Source organism: Camelus dromedarius, chromosome 16 (assembly GCF_036321535.1).
Source record: "Camelus dromedarius isolate mCamDro1 chromosome 16, mCamDro1.pat, whole genome shotgun sequence".
In the NCBI taxonomy this organism is placed as follows: domain Eukaryota; kingdom Metazoa; phylum Chordata; class Mammalia; order Artiodactyla; family Camelidae; genus Camelus; species Camelus dromedarius.
The window spans coordinates 48,921,922-48,932,931 of NC_087451.1; the positions used below are offsets into that span (position 1 = coordinate 48,921,922).

Sequence of the window (11,010 nt, forward strand, 5' to 3'; positions counted from 1 at the left end):
TGTTACATACTTATGATTGGTGCGGTTTTCTGTATATATGTTACACTTCAATTAATTTTACTTAAAAAAATCCTGCTGGAATTTTTAATGGAATTACAAACATTTTTAGATTAATTTGGGAGAGAATTGACCTCTTAGAATTGCTGTCATCATACCCATGACCATGCTGCTAAAATTTTGTTAAGAGGGATATTTGCCGCGAGGGATGTGGGTGTCTAGTTTTTTGTTTTTGTTGTTGCTGTTTTTCTCGTAATGTCTGAATTTAGTATCAGGGTCATACAGGCCTCGTGGAATAGGTTGGGGAGTATTCACTCCTTTTTAATTCTCTGGAAGAGTTTGTCAAGAATTGGTATATCTTCCTTAAACATGGGAGAATTCACCAACGAAGCTACTTGGGCTTGAAATTTTCTCTGTGGGACGATTGTAAACTTTAGATTCTATTTCTTTAATAGAGGGCCATTCAGGTTATCTGTTTCTTCTTTAGTGAGCTTTGGTGGTTTGTGTCTGTCAGGAAATTTGTTCATTTCATCTTAGTTGTCAAATTCATTGGTATAAAGATGAATTCCCTTATTATCCCCTTAATAGCTATAGAATCTGTAGGGGTGTTAGTGCCCTCATCCCTGTCTTGCTCACTTCTGTCTTCTCTTTTTTTTTTTTTTGCTGATTATTGTGGCTAAAGGTCTTTCTTTCTTTCTTTCTTTCTTTCTTTCTTTCTTTCTTTCTTTCTTTCTTTCTTCCTTCCTTCCTTCCTTCCTTCCTTCCTTCCTTCCTTCCTTCCTTCCTTTCTTTCTTTCTTTCTTTCTTTCTTTCTTTCTTTCTTTCTTTCTTTCTTTCTTTCTTTCTTTCTTTCTTTCTTTCTTTCTTTCTTTCTTTTTCTTTCCTTTGAGTAAAAGTAGATTTATTTAGAGAGATACATACTGCATAGAGTGTAAAGCAAGATAAAGGCAAGGAAAGAGGTGTGGGAATTGGGTGCTCAGGTTAAAGTAAAAGTAGGTACACACTGCACAGACAGAGTGCAGGCCATCTCCAGAGAGGAGGGAGTGAAAAGGGGCCAAGGTTTTTCAATTTTATTGATCTTCTCAAAGAACCAGCTTTTGGTTTCATCGATCTTTTTCTATTGTGTTTCTTTTTTTTTATTCTAGTTTTTATTATTTCCTTTCTTCTGATTACTTTGGGTTTAATTTATTCTTCTTTTTCTAGACTCTTAAAGTGGAGGCCAAGAACATTGGTATAAGACAAACAGATCAATGGAAAAAATGGAGTTCAGAAACAGACCTGCACCTACACAGACAACTGATTTTTTTTAAAATAAAACTACAAAGATAACTCAGTGGGAAAAGGATGGTCCTTTCAACAAATAGTGCTAGAACAACTAGGTATCCATAAGCAAAAGAGTGAATTTTGATTCATATCTCACAACATATACCAAAAATAACACAAATGTATCATAGACCTAATATAAAACTTAAAAAACTAAAATTTCTAGGAGAAACCATAGAAAAAATATTTGCGATCTCTCATTAGGCAAAGATTTCTCAGTTACTGTTTGATACTATATTGTTGGGTGCATTCTCATGTTCATGTGTTATTCATGTTCACTCTGTTCCTTTTACTACTTCTCTTTGTCTCTTGGGATGCTTTCATCTATCTTGGCAGCCATTGCACTTGCTTCCCTGGCTTCCTTTTGGTCCTTACTTGCCTAGTGTATCTTTTTCATCTCTCTTTCTTTTAACCTTTCAAATCTTTTTTCTTTAAGTGTCTGTCTTGTAGAAAATATAATGTTGGATTATTTTAAAAATCCAATTTGAGAATGTTTTTATTGGTGCATTCAACCCATTTACATAAATTTTAATCAGCAGCATACTAGGTCTATTTCTACTAGTTTCATATTTTCTAAGTCATACTTTCATCTTGTTTCTTTTTTATGCTTTTCCACTTTTCATTGGATAGAAAACATTTTGTTCTGCTGTTTGAAAGGGTTGTACATTACATTTTTATTCTTCTGGGGCTTCTCTCTCACGCATTAATATGTATACTTCCCTCCATTTAACTTCTTAAACTATTTGTTTTCTCCCAAAGAAACATGTACCGGGTACACTTCACTAGCTCTGGTCTTTTCTCTTTTTGCTCTTGGTATTATCTAGAGTTGGGTTATGGCTTATTATACTTTTTCTTTTTCTGTTTTTCTCATAATTTATTCCGATAGCAAAAAACTTGACTAATTTATTTCCATGCCATATATCTCAAAACATTCTCTGGCTTTATTTTTTCTCCTTGCTGGACAACTCCCCTCAACAATATCTCCAAAATGGGGTCTTTGTGTGGGAAATCTTCTGAGGGTCTCCTAGAATACCTGACACCATCTTCAAATTATTCCCTCACTTCAAAGATAGCTTAGCTGGATATAAAATTCTAGGGTCAAAATTCCTTTCTTTCAACACTTTGAAAACATCTCTCTAGTGTCTTCTTGCCTCCTACTGAGGATTCTGATGTCAGCCTACTTCTTGTCCCATTAGAGATTATCTGCTTTTCTCTCTGGAGAGCTCCATAAAAACAAGATCTTTGTTTTGTTCATGGCTTCATGTTTAATGCCTAGATCAGTGCCCGGCCCAGTCTGTCAGTCAGCATTTGCTGGGTGAATGACTCTTACACCATTCTGCCTATGGGATCAGTGTTATTGGCAGCTGTGGGCTAACACTGGGGAACAAGGTAGACAGGTGTTATGTGATTTGACAAGAAAGCCACACAGAAGCCTCAGCTAGCCTTCCAGTGCTTGTAATGACCAACTGAAAGCATATCCCCATGGTTCAACTTCAGGGCAATATCATGTTCAAAAAGCAGAGGACAATAGCCAAGAATTAATTTAAAGGATGTTTTCTCCCTCTCTTTCCTTTCTCCATAGGGATTTATCATTCCAGCAACTCTTTCCTCTCTGGTCCTTTTCTGCTTATTCTCTGTATCTGCATCAAGAAAGGTATCCCTGACCAAAGTGGACAGTGAGTAGGAGCTGGGGACGTGGACAAGGGAGGTGAGAAATAAAGCTGGCAGTCAGAGTCTTAGGGAGGGATTCTGTAAAAACTCTCTTGTTAATCATTTATATTCCTGAAACTACCCTGGCATTAGGTGTCTCGTGAGTGTTTCCCTCTAGCTGGATGACACCTCTTTCTCAGTCTATTCAACATCCACTTGCCTTTCAAGATACAGTGCAGATGTTACCCCCATGGGGCCTATGGTAACAATTAGGAACTCATCTACACATTATATTTGAGTGTACCTGCTTGGTAATAAAAATATGTTTCATTTCACCCAGGTGATAACATGTAATATTTGGAAGGGACCTCAGAGAAGGCATGATCTGACCTCTAACCAATGCTGACCATTTCTTAGCCTTGCATAATAGAATCAAACCCCAATTAGATCAGAATACCTGGAGGTTGGCTCAGGCATAAGGAATGTGTAAAAGCTTCCCAGATGAGTTTATGTGCAATCAGGACTGAGCATCACTACTCCAGCACCCTGACTAGTGTGTATCCAAGTCATCAGAGTACAGTGGTATACAGTACAAAATGTGATGACTTTGGGTTTTCAGGTTCAAACCAAAGCTCAGAGACTTTCCAGGAATATGATCATGGACCAATGAACATCTCTGTGCTTCAGTTTCCATGTCTATAAAATGAGAATTTGAAAATACACCATCAGATCAAACTGCAGAATACACATGGACATCCAGACTTCCATTAAGTAAATTTTCAAATATGTAGGAAATTGCTTACACAATTTACAGTCTGTATATTAATACTTATATTGTTTCTGTGATGAAGATTAAAGTAACTTGAAAGCCAAAAATTTTTTTAAATAAATAAATAAAATAAAATGGAGATAATAAAAACGCCACCCTCTGAAAGTGGTTGTGAGGGTTACCGGAGAGAACGAATGCAAAACACTTGCAGAACAATGCCTGATACACGCTGGTGCTGAATGTGGTAGCCAACCTTGAAGATGACCTCAAGGATTCTCACCACCTAGTATTCATGCCTCTGTGTAGTCTCTTCCCACAGTGAGGATTATAGAAATGACAGACTGTGACTTCAGAGGCTAGGTCAGAAAAGGTCTCAAATCCCTTGCTGTGGTGGAAGACAGCTACTACACTGTGAGGTCAAAACTCAGATACTCCTTGGAGAGACTCACAGTGGGGGAACCGAGGCCTCTTGCCAGCAGCCATGCTAGTGAGCCAGCTTGAACCAGATCCTCCAGCCCCAGTCAAGCCTTCAGATGACTGCAGCCCTACTGGGATCTTGACCATAACTTCATGACAGATCCCATGCCAGGACCACTCTTCTAAGCCACTCCTAAATTCCTGACTTACATAAATTACATGAGATAATAAAGGTTTATTATTGTTTTAGGCCACTACATTTTGGAGTAACTTGTTATGCAGCAATAGATGACCAAACGCCCAATAAATCTATCATCATTATTATTATAAGGCACTTCCTAATTTTGAGCTGAAATCCACCTTCTCACAATTTCCACCCTCTCTTCCAGTTCCGTTTTCTTCAAGCCACAGAGAAAGAATATAATCATTCTTCCTCGTGGTCAAAATGCTCAGGGGCTGTTTTCATGCCAACAATTTAATTAATCAGGCCTTAGCTGAAGGACACTCACTGTGCCAGGCACTGGGGTTGCAAAGATAAGTAGGACAGGAACTCTGCTCAGCCAACGTCCCTCCATGGGGGAGGTGTTGTAATGAAGGGACATGACTCCCAGATGGAGGAGAAGGAGGTCCCAAGAGAAGCATAACTGGTTCTACTTAGAGAGGTGAGGGAAGGCTTCTCAGAAGAAGTGGCAGTTGCTGAAGCCTAAGGGATGAATAGGAGTTTACGAGGCAGACAGAAGGGGAAGTCAACCTTCACCCCCCAACCTGAGCGCTTTCTCCTCCAGGTCACTCATCTCCTCCTCTTGTCAAACTTTTGGCACTGTTTTGAGTCCCTCCACTACCCCACCCCCACTCCTAATCTTGGTAACTCCACTCAGGACATGCCCTTTCCTCTCACACGGTGGAGCATCCAGACAGAGCCAAACCTCCTCCAGGGTGGTCTGACCAGCATGGAGTAGAGTCAGCCATCCCCTTTCTTTTTCTGGAAGTTCCACTGGGTCCAGGCCTGTCTGAGGTTTTCTTGGCACCCACATCCTCTGACTGACTCATGCTGGGCCTACGGGCGTCTGGACTGCTCAGTCACTTTTCACACGTGCTCCTCTTAAACCACATCTCCCCCGGCTTTGTACTTCTGCTGTTGTTTTGTTTTCACAATTTTTCATGGGTATTTTGAAGTTTGATCATTTGATCTACACAAACTGCTCTTCTCACCTCCCGGTTGGCAGAGGCCACGTGGAAGCAAACTGGGCCACAGAAACTCACTTTGGAACACGCCCTGGAAACAGAAACCCTCTGTCATTCTAAGGCCATTGTGGTTAGCGGTGATTCAGACTCACTGCAGTTTCAACCAGCCTTCAAAGATCTCACCGGATAAGAGGCTGTCTCGGATTTGGAGATGCCTTCTATGAGGGAGAGGCCATGATGGGGGTGTGGGCTGTGATGCTTTGCAGGAGCGGAGCGCAGACGGAAGGAAATTGGAAGGGGATGTTTGTCTGGTTCCCCACGGCTCCCACCTTCCCCGGTCAGGGAGAATTGGGCCATTGTCTAGGTGGAAGGCTTGGCTTGTTTATCTTCTTAGGCCCAGTTTGGTACAAGGTTTTCACTTAGTTTTTCTTCTACCCAAAAAGCAACCACAGGAAGGGGCTGACCTGCCTTTGGCAAGTGTCCAGTCCACGTTCTCCTTTTCCATTTCTCAGCCTCTTTCCCCCCAGTCACCAGCTTCTAACAGCAAATAAGAAGAGCAAGCTTCCCCTTTGGTCCCATCAAAGACAGCATTTAGTCATTCTCTCATTCAACTAGTGTTTGTTTATTGAGTTCCTACAATGGGCCAGGCATTGTTCTAGGTGCTGGGGCTCCTAATGGGAAAGACAGAGTCCCTGGCATCAAAAGGTCACAGTGCTGGGAGGGATCTCAGCGGTATTAGAAGCAACACAGGGGAGGTGGGAGCACATAAAAGAGGCATTTGACCCAGCTTGAAAGGAATTATAAAAGTTTTCCAGGAGAGGAGACATATAGGCTGATCTTGAAAGTAGAGTTAAAGTTAGCCCTAGAGAATAAGAATTATTATCATAGCTTTTATTAAGCATCTTCTCGGTGCCACATACTGTGTTAAAATCTTTGCATATATATTATTTTGTTTTAATCCTCACAATACCACTAAGAGGTTGCTACCGTAATTATTCCAGCTTTACAAATGAGGAAAGTGAGGTTTAGAAGGGTCCATTTGCTCTCAGTTTTACTGATAATAAATAGCAGAAGTGAGATGTACACTTAGATTTCTCTGATTCTGGAGCCCATTCCTTTTTTTTTTTTTTTTTTTTTTATTGAAGGGTAGTTGATTTACAATGTTAGTTTTGGATGTATAGCAAAGTGACTCAGTTATACATATGCTTTTTTTTTTTTCAGATTCTTTTCCATTATATGTTATTACAGGAAATTGAATATAGATACCTGCACTATATACTAGGTCCTTGTTATCTATTATATATATAGTAATGTGTGTCTGTTAATCCCCAGCCCCTAAATTATCCATCCTCCCCCCTTTCCCCTTTGGTGACCATAGTTTTTTTTCATATCCATGAGTCTGTTTTTGATTTTTAAATAGAATTTGTATCTTTTTTTAAGATTCCACATATGTTATATCATATGATATTTGTCTTTCTCTGTCTAACTTACTTCACTTAATATGGTAATCTCTATGTCCATCCATGTTGTTGCAAATGGCATTATTTTATTCTTTGTTATGGCTGAGTAATATTCCATTGTATAATATAGACCACATTTGCTTTATCCATTCATCTGTTGATGGACATTTAGATTCCTTCTGTATCTTGGCTATTGTAAATAGTGCTGCTGTGAACATTGGGGTGCATGTGTCTTTTTGAATTATAGTTTTCTCTGGATATGTGCCCAGGAATGAGATTGCTGGATTATATGGTAAATCTATTTTTAGTTTTTAAAGAAACCGCCATAGTGTCCTCCATAGTGGCTGCATCAACTTACATTCCCACCAACAGTGTAGTAGGGTTCCTTTTTCTCCGCACCCTCTCCAGCATTTATTATTTGTGGTCTTTTTGATGATGGCCATTCTGACTGATGTGAGGTGATATTTCATTGCAGTTTGGATTTGCATTTCTCTAATAATTAGCGATATTGAGCACTTTTCATGTGCCTCTTGGATGTCTTCTTTGAAGAAATGTCTATTTAGGTCTTCTGCCCATTTTTTAATTGGGTTATTTGTTTTGGACATTATTTAATTTTAATGTATTTCTTTATTTTATTTATTTTTTGAGAGGATAATTAGGCTTATTTATTTAGTTTAACAGCATTGGGGCTTGAACCCAGGACCTCATGCAGGCTAAGTAGGCACTCTACCATTGAGCTGTACCCTCTCTCCTAAATTTGATGCATTGGCAGTTTGAAAATGAATACCTTTAAGAGAAACTTACTTGTCTAATGGGTACAGAATTTCAGTTTAGGATGATGAAAAAGTTCCAGAGATGGTTAGTGATGATGATTGCACAACAATGTGAATGTACTTTATGCCACTGAACTGTACACTTAAAAATGGTGAACATGGCAAATGCTATGTTGTATATATTTTACCGCAATTTAAAAATCGCTTCAATCTCAAGAAAGAAAGACGGAGGAAGGAAGGGACTTACTAAAGGCAATGTGGCCTTCTGGAACAGAGGAAGGACAATAATGGGAGAACTTGTGAGCTCTGAATAGAGTCTGCACTTTAGTTAATATTGTTGTATCAAGTTAGTGTCTTCGTTTTGACAAATCTATCATAGTTGTATAAGATTTTAACATTAAGGGAGACTGGGTGAAGAATACACGGCAAATCTTTGCAACTTTTCTGTAAATCCAAAATTATTCCAAATTAAACTTTTGTTTAGATAGAAAATAAAATTATAAACATTGTTAGAAATACCATTCAATTCATGAGGTTCCCAACGCATAAACTAATTTTGTGCAAGACACCCATATTGTTTCATAAAACGAATGAGAACTATATGACCTACTAAGTGGAATTCCACAGTTCGGTCATGCTCCCATCACATTCTGAGTCTCTAGTTCCATCTGCCTGGATTATGCAGATTGTGTTGAACGGTCCCTCTCAGATCCAATCTACATATTGACTCAGAATCAATGAATTAAAAAATATCCTGAAACATGGAGCAATCCGACATCCTGTGCCTCCCAAAGTGATGCAATACGACACACACTGCTTCACATCTGAAGGACTCTTACCCAAATGATTAACCTGAATTTAGTTAAGCCTGTAGGTCCAATCTGGGGGGAATGCAGGAGACAGAGGAACAAGCTCTATGACACCACAAGGAAAGAAGCCAAAATCCAGAACCTGAGGCATTCTAGAAAACACCAGGCATGACCTCCTCAGAAAAGTCAAAGTTGGAGACGTTTGACCGTGAAGAGGGGCAGAAAAATGAAGAAGTAGGAGCTAGAAGGAGTCATGGGAGGGCTTTTTTTCTCATCTCAATTTCTAGTCTTTTCTTAGCTGGGGGATGAGGAAGATCCTCAGGTGGCTGTAGGGGAGGGAAATGTCCTCGGTCTTCCCTTGTTCTGGTTCTGTTGTGTGGTGCTTCTGCACAGTACGTTGCCATGGCCAACGTTAGAATGTTTCTTCCTTCTATCATGGGTTTTAATTTTCTCTGCAGAGAGTTTTGTCTGTTTCTCTCCCTGTGTGCTCCATGAATGTTTAATGAAAGAGTAAACAAAGTTAAGGTTATAAACAAGTCAAGGAGGGCTGTTCTGTACTCAAAGAGAGTTAAGAGCAAGGCTGGGATTAGGGTGTTGTGAGTGAGGCCTTTGCCTTAAGTGCAACATTTAAGAAGATGCCAAAAGACCCAGTGATCAGAAAGGTCCTACCGTATAGCACAGGGCACTATATTCAATGGCTTGCAGTCACCTGTAATGAAAAAGAATGTGAAAAAGAAGGGGGGAGGGTATAGTTCAGTGGTAAAGCACATGATTATCATGCATGAGGTCCTGGGTTCAATCCTCAGTACCTCCTCTAAAATAAATATATAAATAAATAAACCTAATCACTCCCTCCTCCACACACACACACAAAAGCTAAAAAAAATGAAAAAATATATATGTATAACTGAATCACTATGCTGAACATGAGAAACTATTATGACATTGTAAATCAACTATACTCCAATTTTTTTTAAAAAAAATGTTTAGACAGTAAAAACAAACAAAAAAGATTCAATGATCAAGAGAAATTATATTTTAATGCAATATTTTTAAAAACCAAAATTAATGAAAAAAACCCCACAATGAATAAAATATCAGAAGTTTAAATAAAGACTGAATTTTCACAGTCTTGTCTCTCACTCACCTCACCCTAATCCCAGCCCCTTGCCCTCAAATTTTATTTACAGCTTTTTCACCAGGGACTCGTCAGCATGGGCCACATTCACACCAAGGCTATGAAGAACGCAACCCCAACTTATCTCCAAGAAGTACTACACGCACCTGGGCGACTACCTCTACGCTCACCAGCAGGTGTGCAAGAAGAAGGCTGTCATTCCCAGCAAAGCTCTGCAGGAAGACAGCAGGCAATGTCACACATCTGATGAAAAGGACACAGAGAGGTCATGTGAGGTGTCTCCATCAAGCTGCAGGAGCAGGAGAGAGCAAGGAGAGATGATTACACTGCTGGGGTCTCCTCTGCCCGGGATCAGGAAATCACTGAAGTAGATCCTGACACCAGGAAACGCTGCAGCTCTCAGACTTTGGCAGCCTGTCCAACCTCCAGGTCACTCAGCCCACGGCTGGGACAGATTTCAAAACACCACGTGGAGGCGTTTGAATCTTTCTGCTGTGCTGTCTGCAAATGACCGCATATTTTCAGTAAATCTCGGACAACGACAATGATGGCAACAACAGAAACTTTACACAAACAGGCAGCTGGCCTGCAGTCTGTAATGTGCCAAATTGATTTTTTGAAATATTGTGTTGAAATATTATTTCCCTTGAGTACTGAGTTTTTCAGTGCCCTTTAAATCACCTTACTCTAGTCCCTGCCCTGCTTAAGATTAAGAGCACATGTGCCCCTTGATTGGATCCTGATTCAGAAAAACCAGCATCTACAAATGACCTTTTGTGGAATAAACTAAAAGAATGGTTTAAGACGATACTGGGGAGGATGGTTACTTTTTAGGTGATAATGACATTGGAGTTATGTAGATGTCCTTATGTCTTGAAGATGGCTTCAGCAAAAGGTACATATTTTACATATATAAATGAAACAGAATGTAAACACGATTTCATTTTGGTGGTGGATATATGGGTATACATTGTACTATTCTTCCAATTTTTCAATACATTTGATACTTTTCATGATAAGAGGTTTTACAAAATCCTATACAAGCCAGACTTTTATAATAATAGAGTAGATTGAAGGCCAGCTGGAGGAGGCTGATTGCCACGTGTTGGGGAAGGGAGAACGGAGGCCCCTCCCTTGCCCTGAAACTAACACAATCCTACTTTCAGTGCCTCCCCGCCCATCTTAACTGCTGCCTGTCCTTGCTCCAGATCCATGAGAAACTGGGGGTAATGGCACAATAAAATTTCAATTTAGCTTGAAATGCAGAATTTCAAATGAATAAATTTCAAATTAACAATATCATTTCACCCCCTCCTGTGTTGTGTTTCTTTCTCCTGGTATTTCCCCAGGGGTGGCCAACGGGCAGCAGGCGAGCCTCACGTCAGACCTGGGAAAGGAAGGAAGATGTGAACCCTTTTATTACATAGGGCAGAGGGGGTCACAAGTGAGACTCTGACCAGCAACATTGGTGCCACCTGGGACATCATAA

At 39.9% G+C, this 11,010-nt stretch overlaps 1 pseudogene; it reads left to right on the forward strand.

Annotated features, from left to right (window-relative positions):
* The first annotated feature begins 9,518 nt into the window (after nt 1-9,518).
* LOC116157962 (small ribosomal subunit protein eS17-like) lies at nt 9,519-10,048 on the forward strand (annotated as a pseudogene).
* Nucleotides 10,049-11,010: the final 962 nt, after the last annotated feature.